This window comes from Linepithema humile, chromosome 5 (genome assembly GCF_040581485.1).
Source record: "Linepithema humile isolate Giens D197 chromosome 5, Lhum_UNIL_v1.0, whole genome shotgun sequence".
NCBI lineage: Eukaryota > Metazoa > Arthropoda > Insecta > Hymenoptera > Formicidae > Linepithema > Linepithema humile.
Window position 1 is genome coordinate 8317668 of NC_090132.1, and position 22289 is coordinate 8339956.

At 40.9% G+C, this 22289-nt stretch overlaps 1 long non-coding RNA gene across 5 annotated transcripts in view; it reads right to left on the minus strand.

Annotated features, from left to right (window-relative positions):
• Nucleotides 1-8823: 8823 nt before the first annotated feature.
• Nucleotides 8824-22289, minus strand: part of LOC105674693 (uncharacterized) — a 106012-nt gene continuing 92546 nt past the window's right edge. For 3 of the 5 annotated variants that reach the window (XR_010890167.1, XR_010890166.1, XR_010890165.1), the window contains 2 exons: nt 12141-12345; nt 8824-11922 (listed from right to left, as the gene is read on the minus strand). This is a non-coding gene — a long non-coding RNA (uncharacterized lncRNA). Of the gene's footprint in view, nt 11923-12140; nt 12346-13181; nt 17113-18230; nt 19193-22289 lie in introns of those variants that run through there. The other 2 variants (XR_010890168.1, XR_001101170.2) reach the window with 2 other exon arrangements.

The following is a 22289-nucleotide window of genomic DNA, read 5'->3' on the forward strand; positions in this document are numbered from 1 at the left end:
TTTGTCATATGGTTACCCGGTTTCACTAAACGGTAGAGTCATATTATAGTAAGATCGTACATGCTGTACAATCTTGTTTCGTTTCCCTCACCGCCTTATTTAAGTTTGTGCGGATATATTACAAGGCATAAATTTTCGTTTCATTTAAAAATACGTGACGCAAAGTCAGAAATCTGGTGCCCGCAGAGACGTACTGTGCAGGCTATATTCTGTGAAGAAAAAAGCCAGATGTCAGCGTGGTACGCGGGTAGGTCGAATATTGCGCCGATTTTCGGGCACGATAAATTGCTCTAGTTTCCGAAAGAAAACCGCAAACACATGTGTGCATATGCGCGGCACGCTGAAAGTTTTCTTTATTGCGGAAATGCTCCCGCGGCATTGCTGCCGAGGTTGAAAATCTGACCTTGCGAAACGTGCAGGTAGAAATTTCCTTACACATGCTAACGTTAGAAAATTGCATAAGTTGTATCGTCCGATCTCGATAATTCAACAAAATGATGTGATTATGTCTGAAACTTTGTAGATAGTGTTTTCTTTATATTTTCATTTATCTAAATGTTGTGTTGTTTTCGTAAATTATGTGAGCAAATCACCTCAAAACGTTAAAATATTATTTTAACACGTAATATTTGCGGTGTCTCCTTTGAAAATTTTTAACTGCTTCTTTTTACGACTTTAAACCTATCTAAATTTATCTAAAATTAATTTGATTTTAATTAAAGTTGCATTTTTCATAAAGTAGACTTTCAATACTTTTTTACGCAACTTTATTACATCTCGTATATGTGTAATAAAAACAAAATATAAAAAATTGGTAGGTAGGAAACATTATCTTATGAATGTATGCAAATTTCTTTTATCCTTCAGCGATTTTTCGAGATTCTCGAAAATCGAGAAAGCGATTACATTATTTTCAGTTATATAAGTATTGCATCATGGAATAAAAATGAAGATATTTCTTTATAAATATTATTTCGACAAGATTGAAAGAGTTTTCTTCAATTTTGCAAATTATTTTATTCGTTGCGATAATAATTTGACCAAAATGACATTATCAAATATAAGATATCAATCATATATTTGCTCTCGATCTGCTAAACGATTCGCTTATGCTTGAAGGAATCGTCGGACTTCATTGTTCCATGATTGAGTTAATAGCGTCGGCATACGTAACACCTGTTCTAACAGTGATTTTCTTGTCGTATGCATAAGAAAAGCAGATGATTAATGACACCTTAATGACTACACCATTTTGACTGAACCATTTTGAAGCACGACTGTCTGCTAAAATATAACTCAATTCCATGTGATGGATATTGGTGCTTTTACATCTCGTGGAACTTTATCTACGTGATATGTAATATATTGTAGATTGGAAAACCCATTTTCATAAACGCTAATAAATCATTCCATCTCGAGTAAATCTAATACTTGTATAATGAAATCATCTAGCAGTTTAATCGTGATATTAGAAAATAGATCACATGGTAATCGGAGATACGTGCGTTTATATGATCAAAGTTAGAATATTCATGATAGTGTTGCCATAATCAAGATATTTAAGTAGATGTTATTACGCTAAAAATTAAAAAAAAAAAATAATTTTCATGTCCTCATCTAAATTTAATTATTTGTGGTATCAACGTGCACTTAAAAAGAAAAAATTCGAATTTTTTAAAGTTAACTATTATTCATGTTGTAAAAGAGAAACATATCGTATTCCAGCACTCTTAGGAAGCTTTAATGAATACTTCAGAAAACTGCTTTGCGATTACGGTATATTGCGTGCCTAATCATATACGTGATATGTAATCAGATAACATGGTTTATAGGCAATCTTACACTCCCCCCTCATTTATGTTCCAATTTTTGCGCGTATGATCTCGCCATTAGGTTCATCTTTAAGAGATTTTGCTTTTTAGAAATGTAGTATAAATTGTCTTCTCAATTATAGGTAAATTATAACAATTTTATTAGGCAATAAGAGCATTAATCGGTCGATTGTATCCGTCGCGCGGAAATCACATCCTAGTAAAATTATGGAAAAAATTCTATTTTTTAATTGAATTTAAATTTTCGCATATTGTAATTTTAATAGGATATTAGCTATAAAAAATCTCGTTATTTAGACATTGTTTATTGTTATAATAAAAATTTCTATTCTGTAATTGAACTTCGGGTATTGTTTTTCTCTCTTTACGATTGCTATATGGGATAGTTTCATGGACTCACGAAAGCCCTAAAAGCACCGTAGAGTGGTAGGTGGTTTGATCGAGTGTGAAATCGAGATAGAAACTTGGAAAGTTACTGAATCGAATTATCTTGTGTCTGAAATTCATTGAAGCCTTCGTAAGGTTGGCTGTAAAAGGGAAACAATGAAGCTCTCATTAGTAATTAACGAAATGTCTGATAAATATAGTGCAAAATCAGATCGCAATTTATGTGTGTGTGCGCGCGCATTTCTAATTATTAAAATACCGAGCAAGCTCGATAGCATTTGGAGAACGATTTCTATAGAAAGCGCCCGGGCTGTAATTAATATATTATTTTAATTATACAATTTTCATTATAATTAAAATATTATGAAGAAAAATTTTCGTCGCGGCTCACATATTTCTCACTAAAAATTTTTGCGTCTTAAATTACGAAATTATAAGTTTTCTCCGGAGAAAGGCACTCGAAACATCGTCGAATAAAATATTTTGCGCCAATCATTAATAATGCGTACGTTTTATATTATTAATGCATATTTTGCATACATGAAGTGCAGTTTATAATTCTAGTTGCAAGATATTGATACTTTTATAATAAATTCTTGAATTTTGAAGAATTGATGAATAGTAGAAACGAATGAGAGAACGAGAGGCTGTAGAATTTCGGTAAAATGGTATTGATTAAGCTGTAATCATTATTGCCTCTTGTTAAGAATAATTTCTTCTTCTTGTGATGTTTCGTATGATAGATCAGTTTCGTATGATTAATCCGTTTATTCATGTCTCGATCTTCCTGTGCCCCTTCCGCAACCATTAATCAGCGTTTAGCGAAAGTACAGGGATATTGTGTAACTTTGATCGTCTCGTTTACTTTCTTCTACTGCTATTCGATCGGTATTTCGTTGAAGGATAAATTTAACCGTGATTGAATTCTTGCGCAGCACATTACCCAATGAAATACTTATATTCTCCATCATTTCATTGTACATACATTGTATATTTTGCAAGGATTCTTTCATGACACTTGAATCATTGAATGTCTATATTTTCATGTTGTACATTAATCTTGCGAGACATTATTCGCAATAAAAAATTGGTAATAATTTTTTAAAGTGTAATATTTTAATTTAAAATTTTTTAAAATATCAGATTTAATGTGAAAGTCTTTGTTTGAAAAATAACCCGAAAGAAAATGTTATTATTTTATCTTATTGCTAAATATGAAAGTTCAATCATAATACTTTCTAACGTGATCTTCCAAATAATTCAATTTTAAACTGCATTATTTTTCTGAATTAAAAATTGAACGCATTATGTTTTCTTCAATATACCAATTTAGCAATGTTAATAATTCTTTTTATGTTTATTTAATTGTGCATATTAAAATGCTGAATGATTAAGTTATACTGGCAAATATATAGCAGCGACTGTAGTATGATTAATAGAAGATCAGTTTAAGACAAAATTTATGCACGATCTTTTACCTGCTGGATATACGAAAGCTACTGCGGACAAATAAATCCACTCGCATTCCTTGACGATGAATTTAATTCGTGATACGCACAGAAGGGAACGAGATTTGATTCGCAGGGAACAGAATGGGTCACCATGATGTTCGCATCAGCTTGAAATGATAAAGCGCTACACCGAGCTTACATTTTTGGTGGCGAACCATCAAGCAAATGAACAATTCTAATATTGTATATGATATTCATTTTTATAATATCTGTCGGCGCAGCGAAACGTAACGTAATATAGAGATGACAATTGGCATTAGTAAAATACCATAAACTTCAAAATATTTACAAACTCCTCCCGTAAATGTGAGTAGCGCGATAACGATGTAATTTTCAAAATATTAAATAACACCATTATAAAATAATGCCGCGCCGCACACGTTCTATTTTCTCCGAAGGCTCGTTAAATATATTACTTAATATTTCACAATTTATATATCTTTTTTTTAACATTGAAGCGAAAAAGAGAAAGAGCCGCGCGAAGGGGCGGCTACTATTAATAACGTAGCAAAGTTATAAATGTTTACCGCGGGTTGCAGTTCATATGAAACTCGCGGTCATAACGATGGTATAATTTTGAACACTGCTTCGTACTTAACGCTGCATCTGACATTTTAATGTTACAACCGCGTTTTACGCGTATGCGAAAGCGTAAACTTGAGCAATCCTTGACAGAGTCACACTTGATATCGCGTTACACCGTGTTTGACATTATGCAAATTTCGCATGACGCGCGTGATACGCGGCAAAAAAAAAAAGAAATAATATATAGGAAAAAGTTATAAGACGTGCGCGGGAACGGACGTGCAACTAATATTAATAACGTGGCAAAGTTAAAAATGTTTACTGTGTATTACGGCTGATATGAGGGCCACGAGCATGGCAGCAGGGTCCCTTGTGATTGATTGCACGTCTCTACGTCTCTCCCTCTGACGTGGTGTTCCTATGGATATTGCCTTGGCATGGCCCCGCACGCTACGATCCCTCTTCCCCTTTCCATCGGCCTCCCACCTTCGTGTCTATAGAGACACCATACCGATCTATTCTATCCCCCATGAATCAAATCGCCCTTCACCTCTACTCTCCTCTCTCTCCTCTCTCTTCGTTATGTTAAAAATTAAAATCACCTTCCACACGCATGCGATGGAATAAACTTGTTAGTTGTGATTTTCTATGTTGATCGATAAAAAAAAATATAAATGTTGCGTATACTTGGAAACAGAAGCGTGCGCATTCGTGGAGCGTCTCCTCGCGCGAGAAGAAAAATACGTTACTTTAAAAGCGCGGTGTGTATAATAACGCTGAAATACTTGAAATAATTGTGCATTAAAATTAATAGCTTAACTATAAACTTGAAGACACGGTATCACAGTATCATGATGATTGTATCAAGGAACATTTAAGCTTATTAGATTGGCATTATGTAATTACGTGCGTACTTCGCGCATCGCATCTCGCGCTGAACTAGTTTTTGCGGAGTTAATGAATGGTCTAGACACTCTAATTAAGGTTTTATTATGGACTACTGCTTGGCAAAACAAATCGGTTGGCAGGTACAAAAAGCAATGACGTAATTGTGAAGTAAAATGCTCTTGAATATAAAAACTCTAGAAAAAAATAACACTTAGACGTTAAATCATTTAATTAAGCTTAAAAACACAAGCACTCGCGAAGTGTGTCGTTGTGTAACACACATTATAATTTACAATCATTATATATTTTTTTTTTTCAATAAAATCTTACAGTTTCTCACTATTTTCTTATTATTACTTTAGAAAAATTATGATACTTTTTGTATACCCACGTATATAATAGCCGCGTCATACTTACAATTAGATGTACTTTATAGATTTGTCTGTTTCTAATACGCTTCATAATTATTTGCGCAACAAGAAAATGCTCGTGGGCTTTTAATAACTTCCTGCATTTCGTGTACTTGATGCTCAGATGATTCGTACGTTTCATTCGGTTTCTAATAACACGAGAAGTGGAGATGCGTTTATTCTTAAAATATATTTCTCAAACAGATTTTATAATATGAACGATATGACTCCTTATAGCCTGTCCCTATCGCGCTTAATCATCGGATAAGTTCGCGAGAGGAATCTCATTAACACGTGTATATTTCTTACTCAACGCATATGCGCAAGGCGGTTCCATGACCTTTGTGGAGCCTCCATACGTGTTTAGTAGCAACTGGTTGCAGTAGCAAGAATTAGCAATTAATCTTTCGGTTGGTGTTACGAATGGGGATGGAGAACGATCTGGACGCGAAGGAAGAACGCGGGAAGAACGTAATAAAGAGAGGAACGAAAGAAGCAGACAGCAAGGGCACAGGGGAGAGACTTACAGACCACATATTATGCAAACGACGCAACAATTAGATCGTAGTTTTCTGCCGGTTATTCAAGACTTATAATACGATTTAATCCAGTTATAACGCGAAGAATTATCGTCCGCATATGGACAACACATGCAAACAATGTGTTCGTATAATAATATGGACTTATAAATTATGCAGACTATATTTATCAAAAAAATCAACGCATCGCAACAAAATAATTCTAGGTCCGTGAAGTTTTTGGCCTTTTCAAAACATTAGGCTGTAATATTTTTATCCTCCCGTCAACATATGCAAAGTTTTATCGGGCGGGACAACTTGCTTTAAGACGCGTCTATTTTTTTATTTACAGTGTATACGAATTATAATGCTGAAAACAATAAGTGCAGAAATATATAACAATATGTAACGATAAATACGAATGTTTGGACATTCATAATGCTCGCGAACAATAAGCGTAGAAAGTTAATTGCTGATCAGATCGGCTTTTCTTTGTTACATTTCACGCGTTAAATAATTCGTTATGATAGGGATTTCCAATAGGACAACCCACACAGCGAGACACATGCACACTGTTCCCTTCATCTCATCGACAGCCCGGCGCTGTCTTACAAAGAAATGGGCAGCAATAGCGGTGGTAGTGGTAGGTAGGTCCCTCGGGAAGCTGCGATCCTTCCTTTCTCGCTCTCTCGCACGGACGAGCGGGAAGGCGAGCGAAGCCACGGAGAAGGAGGGACCGCATCTTGCTCCGCAGGACTCCCTCTCTCGCCACCGGGGTCTCGCTATTTATTTTCCAGGATTTCAGAGTCCGAAGCCATTAATCTCCGCTCCGCAGCGTCAGTAGAGCGCGTCAGGGCGACGTCGGGGTGCGTGGCGTCGCCGACGTCGCTCTGCTCTTAGCCGCAGCCTCGTGTACAGCGTTTGGAACCGCGGCGGCGGCGGCGGCGGCGGCGGCGGCGGCGGCAGCGGCGGCGGCGGCGGAGGGAGCGACGGAGAAGGGAGAGAGAGCCGAGAGATGAGGTGTCGGTAGGAGAGGTTGTGGAAGTTGGTCAGAGTGGAGGGAAAAGGGACGTGTGGTCGGGACGAGTGGGGATCTAGGCTGGCTCGTCGAAGGGCGGGGGAAGAGAGAAAGCCCGGAGAGGGAGGTGCTGATGGCGGCGACGAGAGGGGAATAGTCGTATGGTAGAGTTATGCAAAAAATATCTGCCCGCAAAAAGATCGGATAAAGAAGGTACAGGATATTAGTGTATTAGAATTCAGCTCTGTCGCCGTTCGTGATGTCAGTGGATGATTTATTCGGCGACTGTCTCGTACAGCATGCCGAGTTAATTATTACTTAAATTTCTGCGCCGCGAAGAAAATGTTTGCTCAAATTTTAAGCGGCTGACATTTTTGCGAATTTCGCCGACGAAAATGGTTGCGCGCTCATAAATAATTTGCATTAATGCGAAGGTATTAACGTGTTCCTTTTGTTGTCCCGGGTAGAGACAAGCGCCTCGTGAATGCCATCGTTGATTGAGAATCGCGAACGCGGCCGAGAGTCGGCTCTTCTCTCGTTAATTAACATTGTGCTCTTTACGCGCGAAGGGAGACGTCAAAGCCCCCGTTAGATCCGGACTCTGAACCCTCTTTGTCCGCGGAGAGACGCTGGAGAGGTGAACCCTTGCGCTCTTTCGCCCCTTTTATTGTTTATCCCGCCTACTTATTATGTCAGCGTCACACCACCGCCGGCAGTACTAACCTCTTGATATTCTAATCGGCCAATTCTCATCTACGCCTCTCGTCACATCCCCTCCTGTCCCGGCGTCTAGCCCGGAGATTCCCGGAATTCCTGACATCGGCGATAACTCTTAAATTCCTGCAGGATGAAAGAAGCGCAACGCCGTCGGCAGAACGTCCGGAAGAAATACTGTTCTGCTGTTGGAGGGCCGATTCTTTCATGTAGGGGAGACGAGAGAAATTCCTTCTCTCAACAATTGCGAAGATAGAATGGAGACAAGAAATCGATAATGTTATTTTTGCCGATGGCTCGTGCTATATATACTTCGGGCGCTTATTATAATGTTGAAGCAATCTGTTTCGGAGAGATTGTTAAAAACAGATCTGAATTCTAATCAATTACTTACGTAAAATGTTCAGATTTAACGATATTACACGGATACCTCTTTTTTGCAAAATTATTGCGTCGTAAATTAAACATTTTATCATTTAGAAACGATTCTGCGATATGTCGCTCGGCAATCGTTGACGCTTATCGACGTTAATTATTGTCTAAAGAATTATTTTCATGTTGCTTGCTTCGAACTACTTGTGGTTTCACAACGTAGTCCAGAATCTCGATATTATTACTATGTAAATCACCCCTTCTCCACAGTACGCTGACGCTTACGGTGACAGCCCCTGGAGTGCTCCGTGGTAGGATGGATGAGCTTCTAGGTTCTTATTAGATATTCCCGCGCAGCAACCAACCTCCGATCTGCAAACCTGTTCTATCGCCCTGCGTCGATACACCCTTACTGAGAGGAGAGACGCTTCCTTTCACCATGGGCGGCGTGTAATTGAATGTAAAATTGCATTCGGTTCCCAAGCAATAGCGATATTATTGCAGATCTGCTCTCGCGTCATTGCGTCCAAGCGTTAATTTGTCTTTACGTTGCCTCGCACACATGCGCGTTACTTTCAGAAATGTATTTGTGCGCAGAAAAAAATATCAGTTTCGTCGAATGTACACTTATTTGTGTAGCTGGAGTTCACCGTAGGATAAAAATAAAATTTCCTGAACGGAAACCGAATCTCAAGGGCTCTCTCTCTCTCTCTCTCTCTCTCTCTTCCCTTCAGCTGCCATGAGCGCTGGACGAAACGAAGAGGCAGAACACGCAATTTCGGCAAAATTAATGTAAAGCTTTCGTGAGAGAAGAAATGGGGCTGAGAGCGAGGGATTGTGTAGCGAGCTATAGTTAGAACATTAATGCACTTTTAATGTGTTCCAATAAGAAATAACTGCTTTGTGCAAGAGAGTTTCTCACGTTCTTCGCGAAGCGTCTCCTCCATTATTCAAGCACGTATCGATAACAAATCGAAGTAATATTTTGTCTTTAAAATTAATTAATTAAAAGTTACGCGAACGAAGGCGGACTTGAAGGAGTCGTCTCGCGCGTAAAATAAACGCGTACAGCGAACAACGGACGCCGGTCCTTTTTATTAGTATCGGCGAGAAACGAATCAAACGGGGCGACGCAGTCGAAAACGATTCAGCCTTTGGGAGAGACGTGAAATTCTTCGATAGGACGTTGGGCGATGCCACCGCCCCAATCCGCCAGGCGAGCGAGTGACTACCAACATTAGTCCACTGACATCATTGACACTTTTATTAATGACACCGTTGCCCGAGGCATCCCCCTCCCCCCACCATCGGCACCCTCCGCGACCCCTCGTGCGCCGCCAGGTTTTCCGCCGTCGTGGATGCAGTCACGATAGCGCCGAGATTCGTTCGTTTCCTCCCATCTCGCGCTCCTTTTTTTTCCCCCGAGCATTATTGTATTCCCCCGCAGGAGAAATAGGGCCTGGCCTTTTCTCTTTCCGTGTCTATCTCGTCTCCCGCGCCCCTCGCACAATTGTCCTTCTTTTCTCTTATCCTCCGCTGTTCTTGTCGCCGCGCGCGACCCCCGTGCTACCCTCTCTCCACGCCTGTTCATCCATTCCTGTGTCCTGGGACCTCGCGAGGGAGCGGCTCTCAAGTTACATTGAAAAATCTAGCGGACGGGAGAAAAATTGGCGATACCTATATCATCCATTGTGCTACCGCTCTCCCGCTCTCCTTCCCGCCGCGCCGAGCGTATCGCGCAGAAAAACCTGTGTATTTATAACTAATTACTCGCATTTATTGGTGCATTTTTTTTTTTTTATTATTTTACGCCGAATTATTATTCACTCCTGTATATCGTTATTCCATTTCGAATGTCGATAATCAATCGACAATGCCAGCATCGAAAAAAAATATAATAATATTTATTTGCCGGTGCGAAATATTATGTACCTAATGCTATATGAATTTATGTTTCCGGTATCTAACATGAACGTGCTGCCGCGAAATAAATTAGAAGTTTGTTGCCGGTAATACGAACTTTAAACAGCTACGTGATTGGTGTAATTTCTGACGCGCGCGGACGTGGAAAATATCTGAGTTATCAGCAGGCTGGGGATGGTACCGCGAACAAGTGAGGCAATCGATATATAACAAGCAATATATATACAACGGCGCATGCCTCAAATTGTCGGGTCGTTTGTAATGATGATTCGATCACAGACCGTTCATTCTCCTTGCAGCTTTCTACCCTTCGGTTTATCCCCAATGTATACTGCATTCTGGTCAACACCAGCCTCGACAACGGGACTTTTGTTTCCGACGGCTTATCCGCGGATTTGTGACCGCCGCTTGTATCGTGAACTGCCTACTTATAAGATTTATTTCTTACGAGTTCAAGCCGTTCTTCTCCCCATTCGCTCTTAATCGTCCGCTATAAACGACACACCTTCGACAGCGGATGTTCTTTAGAATGTTAAGCGTATAAATTTCCAAAGCGATATGTTTATCAAACTGATTTATCGTGCGTGCGCGAGGCACAAAGTGCTCGCTGTCGCTCGATGTCGCAGTTGCAATTTCCTGATGGCGTAATCTTAGCGATAATTTATTATTCGAGTATCTGAAAATAATTAAATTGTTTCTAAAATCATCCCGTCGCTCGATGTTAAATAATGGCGGAAAGACGATAAGTACAATAAGGCCAAGTCGGATCAGGCTCTCTTGTGCAATCTTGCGTAGATAGGACCGTGTGCTGATGGATGACAAATGGCTCCTCCACGACGCGTCACTCTAGACGCTGCTAGAGGCTCCTCCTATACGTGATCAACCATAGCTCTGGGTGACGTGAGAAGGGTAGGGGGATGACGTTGGGGTAGAAACCGGGGCGCAACGGGGGCTGCAGTAGGATAGAACGCGGGTCGAGGAGAGGTAGAACGAGGGTGACGGGGAGGGGGGGGGGAGGGATAGGGGTTGAACGGGTCGTCGGAGATAAAGTGGGACGTCTGATCCTCCGCCGAGGCGAGCAAAAAGATCCTCGCGCTTCGCGTCCCAGGAGACGGAAGCCGGGAACGAGAAAAACTCCCCCAAGCCACGTCGACCACCTCCCCCCGCCCCTCCTTCCCGCCTCGCCCTCTCCCTCGCTCTTCCCATCGTCCTTCTTTCTCTTCTTTCAACTCACACCATGGCCAACGCCGACCTAGCCGATGCTTTCATCCACCTTTTCCGCGACGTACCATCCCCGGGCACGAGAGAAAGAAACTTCGAAAGGAAAGAATCTGCGTTATACCTTATCTCCGGCAGTAGTGGGTCATTAATTAGCGGCAGTCAGTCGGCCGAGAGTCATACGCACGCACTTGTACGAAATGTTATCATCGGACGCTCTTTCTCCCTTCCGTGCTCCTGTAACAATAATACGCCCCGCTCGTGCTCGGACATCTTTCGCGAGAGAGAATACATCTTTCACTCCGAACCGGGAAAGATGAAGCGAGATGAGGGGAAGGGGGAGGGGAGGGGGAGGAGGACCGATAGTTTTTCTTATTTTCTATTCTTTAGACCGCGCCATCATTTTTATAAATTGAAAAATGGTTGCATATTTTTCTCCATAAATAGACTCCGTGTAAAAAAGTTTGAGGGAACGGAATTGAAGTTTTCGCCATGTGCCGCGTCACATACTGCTGCGAAGACCCCGAAAGATGGATGATACGTAGCTTGGACCTCCATCATGAGCGACACGTCAGGCGTATGAATTCTTCTTGATTGCTGGGCGGGCTGTAAGCATAACGAGCCACCCGCTACGTCCATCAACTACGCACCGGTCAATTCATTTCGGATACATGCTCGCGACCGCATGCACACGCGCGCACACCGCGCTCACGCGTGTCCGTGCGCGCGTACACCGGCGCGGGCGTAGCGCTGTATATGCACACGGGAGATATGTATCGATTGGTGCATTCTACGGTCCCGACATACTCGCAGCATGTACTTACGTGCCAGATAGACCTGCTGGGTTGACGCCTAAACCTGTCTACCGACGGTATGCAGCATTCATTTTGTTTGATTTCTTGATTTAAATCTTCAGCGAACCTTGGTCAGGGGCAGACGCGCGTTTGATCGACGACTTGTCTCGTCAGAGGATGAGTGGTGGCCCAAAACTAGAGTTTCAAACGGCATCGCTTAGATTACGTGAGATACCTGAAAGAGAGAGAGAGAGAGAGAGAGATAACGTATCTCTGACACGTTGTGCAAAAATGAATAAAGCGTACGAGATACTCTAGGCTTATTTTGCAGCATGCTTTCCTAACTACGGTTTTTTTTTTTTTTAAACTCGAAGATTTATAGGAAAAAAAAAATGATAAAAAATTAAACGTGTTTATAAAATACATTTCGTTCCGAAAAAGAGTATCAATCGGTTGACATCTTCTTTATAATTATACAATTATAATTTTTTGAATATTTTGTAGTTTTAATCGCAGTAAACAACTTAATGACCGGTTAAAAAATAGGACACAGAATTTTCCAACTCGCATGACATTATTTTTGTCTTACGCTTTTCAATCCACATCATCATCTTGTATCCTAAGTAGGTAATCGGAGATTCACTGTAATAATGTGACTGACACTTGCTTCCGCGCAGGATTAAGGATTCAGCTTAAGCAGCGGATGAGATTCTTTAACCGAGAATCAAGCCGTTACAAAACTAGTCATTAAATACTTATCTGTCCTTTTAGCGCGGGCATCTTGCGTGTAATTCGCGGACGGGACACGACTAGCGCACTACGCCTTTCGGTTTGCTCATATCAATTACCTCATACACACAGCGGACTAGCCTCAGAAAACGCAATAAAGACATTTAACATTGAAGTTTATTACAGGCGAATGGTGTATAAAAGGGGCTCCACCACTCGATCCCGGCGAAGGGCTTAACATTTTACCCGTCTCATTTTCGCTGCTCGTAAACTATTCATTTACCGCGGCTATAATCTTGATCGAAACTACGGATTATTATCCTTCTTGTACCATCATCTTACCTTTTTCCGCCTTTCTGCCCGATACTCATCCGCACCCTACCAATCTTTCCGCACGTTGTACGCGTTTAATTTTTCTCCAGGGGCGCATGCACCGCCCAAGAACATGCGCCGCTTACGACACATCATATTTTGACCAGCTGTTCATTCAAGGCAACAAAATTTATTAATAAAAATATATATATTATAAATACGTTACGTAAAATGAATAAAAAGATACTTCGATTCACCTGCTCTCATTTTAATTCGCTATAATAACGATATTTTACACAATAGAAACCTTATGTATTGCTTACGATTGCAGTTGATAAAATACGTTTCTGCAGGTTTTAAGAAGGTAATAATAATGAAATAATAATAACACACCGAACGGTACTTTGAGCGATTAACATAAGCAGAGATCTTCAATTTTACGCTACGTACGATCGTTTTTTATTGATAAAATTATATCGGAAAGAAAGATATAGATAAAAATATGTGCACCAGTTTAACTGCAATCTGCATAATATATATTAAAGTTTATTATTACGAGAATCGATGCTACGCGGTCTTTACTTACTGGTCTGGCTTTCGTCTAAATTATACACGTCGCCTAATGTCTTAACTGAAAACGGCTCCGAATCATTATCATAATTTTGGCATTTCCTGTCGTTCTTATTTTCGCGGCCGCACCCGCAATCTTCCTTCTGGGTGGTGTTACAAGTTATTGCTGGTTTTATCGGTGATTGAGATATCGTGCGTATCTTCTTTTTTGAGTAGTACTCGAATTCTTTACGTTTAATAATACGCCTTTGTGTATTGCGTCTTTTAATTCGAAGTTGAAATAAAATATGCGTAAAAATATGTTTTTCATTCCTACGATATCTTCTTGTAGGAATTTTTTAGAGTACTAATGCGACAAAAGATTTTATAATTTATAAATCTCATCATAATTATTTCTCACATTTCACATTTGCATACATTTATTACTGTTTGCGACAAGAAAAGCGACATTATATTACGCAACATATTAATATCATTGTTTCGGCTTGATTCATATAATTTATTTGTATTAATTATTGGATTAACATTTATCCTCAGCTGTACGCGAAAATCAATTATTATTATGATTTCTTCCGCATGAAGATTTATTCTGTGCATGCTTGTTCCACGTGCAGTGATTCACAAAAAAACAAGATTTACGACTGCATCAACACTGCATCAAAACATCATGACTAAAATAATCATTTATACATAAAATAAAAAAATAATTGTTATTTCTTGCCGCTACAATCAATGCCAAAGCAAACGTTACGCAGAAGTTTCAATTTATATGTATGTCCTCTTTTCGCGTATGGATTACAGTAGAGGTCTATGAACATGTGAGCCCCAACTATGCAAATTCCGTCCCTGTCTAAAGGTCCCCTCGCTCGGTCAGACATGATTAAACACAGAACGTTGTTGTTTCAACCCCTTCCTGCCATCCCCGCAAATACCACGGTAGGATTCGGCGGCGTACTCGCCCGATCTCTAGGATTCAATCCCCAGTTTAATCACTAACCCCGAAAACTCGATGGCCTCGCCTTTTCTGCCATTCAATAATACCTGCAGTCACCCCCTCTCGGCGGTTTTCTCGCTTTTATTAAATCTCCCAGCATCCTTCGCTCGATGTGAATTTATTCTATCGCATTTTGATACCACCCGGCATTCCTTAGCGCGCACCCCTTAATTGCCATCTTTTAGATGGCTGTTTGCTTATTGATAAATCTCCGTCGTTAATTGAGATTATTACGCAGCGGGCTAAGTTATGAGATAAACATACCGCAGTGATTTATTATTTTGGTACGAAGACAGAAGTTTGGCGGGTGTTTGTCGAAGAGTAAATCACGTTTTTGGCGTATTCGGTTATCTTTCCTTACGAGATTTATATACAGGATGTCACGAAATTATAGATATAACTCATGGAATACTATTGGAATGACAAAAACGAGAAGGAAGATTTCCATAAACATTAGTCCGGAAGAGCTTGTTCTTCGCATTTTTAAAGTGATTAAAGATCAATGCTTTAGGAGTAAAAAGCATTGTGGACGCAATAAAAAGAAATAAACAAATTATGCGTGATGAAAATCGACGAAATTACCTCTGACGAAGCCGGTTGTTTTAAATTAATGTTTATTAAATGTATTTTTTTTTAACTTCATGAATACTGTATGCCTTATAAGTCTTTCTTTTAACATTTTATACACATGTATGTCGCAATAATGATATATTATGATTTTTTCAAAATTCGAAATGTTCGTTAAGACGAAGGAGTCATCAGTTGATGGTGCCAATGTAACATATCAAGAGAAAACGTCCAGTCAAAGCAAAGCAACAATTATATGACGGAAAATGGGTATAATTCCTATTTGCATTAGTATAGAAGGCAGAATTAATACACACACGCACGCACTCAAAGCCGTTTACCGCGGTAATCTAACATTTCGCTCCGCCCGTTCTAAATCTCACGACACGTGTCCAGATATTCAGGAGTAGATTGTTTCGTTGTAAACGGCGATATAACGACCCCGTTTAAACCGCTAAATGGATCGTCTCTCTCTCTATACATATACATGTATCTCTTTAACTGTTATGCCATGGTGACTCCCCGGCTGCGCCGCTGTACATCCCCTTATAGCATCGCGTTTACGTTTACGAGCACCACCGCTGACGTTTACGAGCCACCGGCTGACGTACGAGCCACTTGCTGCTCTCTTGCTTCCATTGCTCGAGCTCACGCTTTAGCGTTTCGCCACCGTCGCTTCTGATCCACGGAACGGATAGCGATTTTATTGTTACTTGAATTCCGACCGCATTATCGCCGTTTGTTCGATTTCAGAATTGAGGATATATCGCTCCGACGTGTTACTTTTTCCCCGTGTAACAAGTGCACTTGTGCGAATTTACTTCGACGTGAATTTTTCCTATTTGTACCGCGATAAGATCGAAACTTAATAAAAATCGCTCGGAAATGCCCGCGGCACGAAAACAAAGCGAAAGGAAAAGGCCAGATTTAAGAGAAAGCCTTGAGATTTATTTCTGTAGCCGGTCTGCACCATTGCGTTCAAATTTGAGCGATTTATGGTCTCGGGTGCGTCTTGTTGTGTTCTACATAGCGATTGTATGACACGCTGTGATGTAACCATGCCGGAACTGTGGGCCTACCTACCGCGCAACACGAAAGAGCAGCACGTGTTACGCACCTTCCGTCTTTTATTATTTCCCTCGTGCCGTCCGAGTAAAATTTATCGCCAGTAGCTGCTCAGACAAAACCGAGAAAGTTGCATGAAATTATGTACACATTCTCATGCGGTCGAAATGACGGCAAACAGAAGCAAGTATCCAGGATCAGGGATGGACTTGGCCTGCCTCCATATTGCTGAAATATGGTTGTTACGTTTACCGCCGTCTCTCTACTGCGGAATTGATATTCGAATTCTCTTACCTAATTTTCACAAAAATGGCACGATGATGTTGAGAGGATTTTTTCTAAATTTTTCATAATAATATTTCATAATAATTTTTCACAATAATAGAGTTGTGTGTAGATTGCGTCACACATTTCTCTTCCTTTTCTCTTTTTTTCTCTCTCATAAATACTTGAAGATATCGCTACCGATTCTTATACTTGTTATACTTGGAATTAGTTTCTCCCTGTTCTATATAATTCATTTCTATTACCAGAGTCTGTTACGAGAGGTTTTATTATTAATTAATTGCGGAATAATTCCAAGTTCTCGTACGTCAAAGTGCGCGTATACGTAATCATCATATCGGGGTAATTAGTACGCGGCATAATTGAATTAATAATCACCCTACCACGTCAACCGTCCTTGTTTGGCTCAAATAAAGATACGACAGGTCGTGTCCTTGGATATGGCGGAGATGCCGAGGGGTTAGTTTCTTGACTGATGAAGCATCCTCAACGTTAATTACCTCCTCGCTGTTAACCATCCGACACGTGACGTCATCATTCTCGTCACATCGCACGATGCTGTCTGCCTCTCGACTCCTTCTGTCATTAACAGACGGAACGTGAAAAGCTCTCTTAAAAGTGTATCTCTCGTATATGACGTCTCAACGTGTTAGGTCACGCTTCAGCCAGACGCATTGTCGTCGCCACGCGCTATTTTATAAATGTCGGCACTTGTTCCACGCAATACGTATATTAAGACCTTGGTTGTTCCTTGCATTACAATGATCCGCCGCACGGTCGATCGATTTCGATCGAAAAAAAAAAATGGAGAACGTTATGGCGCCGTTAATAATCTCGTGAAATTATCGCTTTCGCGGGCGCGATGTATATACGCTCGATAAATGAAGGTTTTTTTTAATTATCAAAATCAATCACTTGATGAAAAACACATAAAACGAATAGCGCGATCAATTTCGCGAAGTTACACTTTCATCGGGTTGATCTTGTTACCAGATTTATGACAATGAAGGGTCGGGAAAGAAAGGGACCGTCGAAGTGAAATGTCGATGGAAACGGACTTTTTCTTTCCCTGGCACTGATAAATCGAAAAGAAATACGGACGATTGATTCACTCCTGCGTTACGCGGATTCTCGTGAAAACAGTGGGAGCATCGCAGGGGTGGGACAAAAGTGATAATATTTTCCTTGGTTCCATAGCGACACATTCCTCCAACGAAGAGAGATTCAACCGGAGCACACGTACACATACTCCCCCGCGCGGGGCACACATACACGCGCAACGCGACCACCCTTCATAAGCCTATTCACAAGCTACGCATCTAACGCAAACAGTCGGAAGATCCAAACAATGAGTCGACACTGCGGTCGCTTTTATTTTTTGAAAAATGGAGAAACACGGGCGGTACGTCGGACGTACTTCCGGAGGATTCCAGCCTCCGTTCCCGTATCTTCGTCCTCCGCTTTTTCCCGCTTCATCCCTCGCTATTCATCATCGTATCTTCGTTCTGTTTTATCCCGCATGTGCCTTTCCTTTTCATATAACATTCATTTTTGCTCAGTGTCAAATTATCTTCCTATTAATTAAAAAATTACATTACCCTAAAAATTGTCGCCCTTGTGCGCCTTCACTTTGCTTTACTTGCACTTTATTTATAGAACTTTATTATTTTTATAGACTATTTCCTCATAAATTATAAGTTGAGATATTATTTATTGTCACAAACTGGTTATTTACCAATATCGCTCAAATACATCAACTCTCAATCCGCGAACCTGTTTTTCATAAGTTGTTATGTCCTGTCCACCAAGTGCCTTAATTAAGCAATTAATTTATCTCTATCGCCGTCAATATCATTTCTTTTTTTTCACAGAGCCCCGATATGTGCTTTCTCTATTCGTTTTGTATCTATCCGCCCTATCTCGTTGCTATCCGCTCCTCTTTCGTTTCTCTTCGTCTCTGGTAACGTCGGTTCTCTAGTAAGCTGTCCTAGCCATCTCATGATTCATCGCCGTTATGAATGATCCATCTCTTCCCTTGGCGCATCGTCTTGAGGCCAGCATCGAGACCAAGCCGAACGTTAAACCGAAGATGACCGTCACCGACATGCACCATATTCTCGATCGGCGGAACTGTTATTTCTCTTTCTGGCTTTGAACGTCAAAAATATAAGGAAAAAAAACGTTTTCCAGACTTTTCGGCGCATTTTCGGAATTTCTGTTGAAATTCGTGCCTGAACTTCGATTCAACGATCGAATTAATTTTTCCACGATAAATTTGTTTTTGTAACATTTCGCAAAATACGTCTCGGCACTCTTTCCAGAACCGCGGTATATCGTACATTACTTTTGTGCCCTTCGCCGTATCTTCGTTTACTAGTTCGTGACATTAACTCGGTGATTTATTCGCGCCGTGATGATCTATCTCTTCCGCTGATACCCACACCAATCTGGAGTCGAAGGATCGATCAAATTGTCCCGAAAATTCAAGCGAAACCGAGCAGTTATGCGCGGCACGTTCTGACGATGCATAATATTCTTTCGGTCAAAACTATTAATCAGGAAAAAGACGCTTGTGATTTAATTCATATTATATTCTATCAAATCAGATGATATACTTAAAAAAAATACTATATGATCTGCCATGTATGTAAATTATGTGTATCGAGAAATAATATTGCATACAGTATGATAAAAACATAGAAATATAAATTTAATAGGAAATATTGTTTGTATAAAGTTGACAGTTATTTTATGCAGCAAAAATTTGTATAACGTTAGCAGCAGATTTATACACGAAGGTACAGTTTGCGTCTCATCGGATCTCACTTCGGCAGACTGATCGCGGTGCATCGTACAAAGCCGGTTAACTGCCGGATCGCTGGTACAGACCGGTCATGCGGGATGCTGTATTCTCACTACCTGTTATTTTCTTTCGTTTCTACAAGAAACAACTGCTCGGAGCTCACGAGGCTTCGCACACCGGTTTACTTCGAAACAATAACGTATCATACGCTGCGTTTTAATAAAAATGTTATTGCGGCAATTGGCGCTTACAGTGCAACTATATTAACTTCGGAAACGTCCAATAGCCTAGTTAAAGCAGCCGATAATATCTTCGCGATTTCTGCGTTGTTTTTCCTCTCGAAATACGAGTCATGAAATATTTATGCGCTGAGAAATCGGATCACTGAAGGACGGAATTTTTATTCGTTTACGAGGCGCCAGAAATTATGTGGACGTCGAAAATATCTAACGATCCTTTTAAGTAATCAATAGATCTCCGTGATCGTGTTGCGAGACACGCGTGGTAGAGACCAAGTCTGAGCTACAAAGTGCAGATTATTATGTAGGCTGCAATTTTGCAAAATGGATTGGTCTCGGATAAGAAAATTTCGCCGACCGTTCCTCTACAATGTCTTGCAATTTTCTCCCTTCCCGTTGCTGCCATGCAGAAATTACCAGGTGGGAAATTTTTTTTCAAGCCTTCCGCCTCGATTGGCCGCCTCGACAACAGGTAGAACGAAACATCGCAGGTAGAACCACCGAAAAGCACGCTTAACGATTTGCCTAGGTGATCGCCCTTAATCGGCGTCCGGCTGATTTCGATGATTAATTTTCGTTCAGAGTGGCCACGCTGCAAGTGGCTGTTAGTATGTGCTCAGATCGAACGCGAAGCGTGTGTAGAAGTGCGGCATTAAGTAGTAGATCGTACCCCGGGCGTATACTTCTGACCATACTTTATCGCGGCCGCGCACCTCCTCGTCTCGAGAAGTATCGTGCTGATTTTATCGGGTGATTGCGCCAATCCGACGCTTCTGGCCATTGACGATTAACCGATATGTAGGTATACGAACCCACCGGTAAATGTCTCTATTTCCGAGGGCCATCGTAGTCGATCCGGTATTCCGGTTAGTGTACTTCGCGTCAAGATGAATAAGAAAAGAATTGGTTAGAAAAACAATTTAATTTTTGCTAAATCGTTCTTCCGTTTTCGATATGTAACTTAGATCTTGTCTCGAAATTCCTTCCTTTTATAGCGAATAATCTGTTCCACCTCACGCGAGATGCGGTTTCTCCAGTAGATTCTCTAGTAGATTATGCGTGGATATGTTTGAAATGCGTCTAACACGAGCTCGATAGCACGCGTGATCTATAATCGCTTTACAGTGCGTTAAATAAAAAAAAGGAGAGATAAGATTTACGCGCGCAGTTTACCGGACGTCAAGATCTTCCTTATTTGGGCATGAAGACGGTGCCATTAATCAATGCATATACATTGTCGCGCTGAACGACCCACGTCTAACAGGGCGTATGATTATCTGGAATAAAGTATCCCGCGCGACAAATCACTTCCTTGTCAGGAGTTGTTTAACCGATTACATAGAATATCACGGTCACATTGTATATTATAATACCGTATAAGCGTGGCGCAAGACGTGCGATGCGAAACATCGTTATTAGTTAATTTCAGCTACTTTGTGCCACTCGCTATTGTTTTACGCTTTAAAAGCTCGCGACTTGAAGTTATCGTCTTTCCAGTCTGAAATATTCCCTTCCGTACGTGCCATTTGATTCAACTTAATTTCCTCAGAATCTCGCCGCACAATCGCCACAAAGGGTGCGTCAAATCATAAGCGAGTTCCGCAACATTTTCCAGATACATGATGTCGCCATGCGTGAATTTATCACAATTAATTCGATACCAGTGGATTTTTGTACGATAAATTCTCATTGCCCTTCCGATGTCGCCGTGTTTAATCAGCGAAAGACGAATATTTTTCGCGATATTACATACATATATCTATTTACATATGTACGTACGTTTTTTTTTTTTTTTTTTTTTTTTTTACTGAGGCCCGCGGCCCCGTCAGACGCACGGTGGTCATTTGTCGTGTGCGCGCATGTGAAAATACGACAGAGGAATATTTCACTTTTCGTAGCGTTCACGCGCCCCGACGACAGCGTCGCGGTGCCACGTCACGAGGCATTCATTTCGAAATACGTATACCGGTGCGTCCAGGGTCCGGGGAGTAGCCTTAATAAATGTAGAAGCATTTATAAAGGCAGCAAGATGCGAATGTTCCTGCTCTTCCCTTCCCACCCTATCCCCCGTCTCACCCTACTCCTCCTTCTTCCTCGTTTTCTCTCTTTCTGCGTTCCCTTGGCGCGATGGAAAATGCGCGGCGAAACCCTACGTCGAAAAAACGTCGATAAGGTATGACGTTCGAGAAGGATGAAAAGAATTTTTCTCCCGTGCGCGCTCTGTTTTTTTCCACGTCGCTCGCAAGCCCGCGGACTCATCCCCGGATGTGTCGTTGCAAAACTCTTATAAATCGTTTTAAACGAAGCAACAACTATGACGCGAGTGATTCCAATTAAGCGGAAACAGTCTACTGCTACCAGCTAGTTATAACGGCCTCGCGTCGTACAATAAGCAGGAAACTTTAGCGTGGCTGTAATTAGCACTCCCTAACGGATATAAAATGTTTGATTGATTGCAGATAACTTGATTTTATCTCGGGCGTTGAGTAACGATTCACGAAAGAATTATAGCCGCATGCAACATTATGGTACTTTTCTTATATGCATTATGCAAATATAGATACACCGCGCGCGCAAATTACCTTTTTCCACGGCTATTTGACTTTTTGTGTAAT